Genomic DNA, 1,121 nt, shown 5'->3' with positions numbered 1-1,121 from the left:
TTATTTTATTTTATTTTATTTTATTTTATTTTATTTTATTTTATTTTATTTTTCTACTCGTTGTAGGTATAACTTAGTCCAGAAACATATCATAGCTTTGCAGGCATCTAATGCTTCCTTACACTTACTTTGATAAGGTGGCCAGTCTATAGACTGGTCTTCTGGTAGCTGAATGTGGATTCCTAGATGGTATCTTCACACAGCAAGAACACAAATCTTTGAATGTCCTCTATTAAGCCAGCCAGAATTGCATTATTCCTTGTCCATCTAGCACAAATCTGGGCCTTAGATGGCTGATTCAGACATGTGTTGGCATTTTATATGTTATGGGCTTATAAAGTTCATTAACCAGATGAACCTATACTTCTGGAAGCAAGTTATAATGTGCCAAGACTGCTCTGCCACCATACATAGCTTGTGGAATTATTCTGTTTTCTTAGCTTTTCTAGCATTCCATTTGGGCAGTGAGGTTGACTTCAACTGGTACATTTTTTCTTCCTCTAGACACTAAATGCTGTATTGTAAATGTTGTATTGCTTTAGCTGGGTAGCTCCTCCCTGCCTTCAAAGGATAAAAAATGAATAGAAGAAACATGTAAAAACAAATCATTACTTTAAACAAAACAAAACAAAACAAAACAACAACAAAAACAAAACAAAACAAAACAAAAAAAAAAACTGGCTCAGTTCCCCATCCTAGTTGTTGATTTCCACTGTGGCATGGGAACTTTGCTTTCCTTCTGGAGCTTATTTTTAGCTCCCTTAGACCTAGCTCCAACTGTTTGGATAGGAAATTACAATCAGGAGGCCAAAAGTTTTCTGATTTCCTGCCATTCCTTTCCCTGTTGCTGTTTTCAGTAGGGTTTTTTTAGTCCATACCATTTGATTTCTAGCTTTATTTAACTAGTCCAAAATGTAAACTTTGAATTTGCAATTCTTAGTTTTTTTTTTTTTTTTTTTTTTTTTTAATTTTAATTTTTATTTTTTCCTCTGGTTTCTTTTTTGGCAGATCCCTATGGATCCCTGTTTGTGGAATTCATTTTCTTTGGGGACATCTCCAGCTCACTTCAGGCCTTTTCCTAATTCCTTCCAGCTCTCTAAATATCTGACACCACTACTGAA

The sequence above is a fragment of the Oxyura jamaicensis genome, chromosome 5, assembly GCF_011077185.1.
Source record: "Oxyura jamaicensis isolate SHBP4307 breed ruddy duck chromosome 5, BPBGC_Ojam_1.0, whole genome shotgun sequence".
NCBI classification, from domain to species: Eukaryota; Metazoa; Chordata; class Aves; order Anseriformes; family Anatidae; genus Oxyura; species Oxyura jamaicensis.
This window is presented reverse-complemented; position numbering follows the sequence as displayed.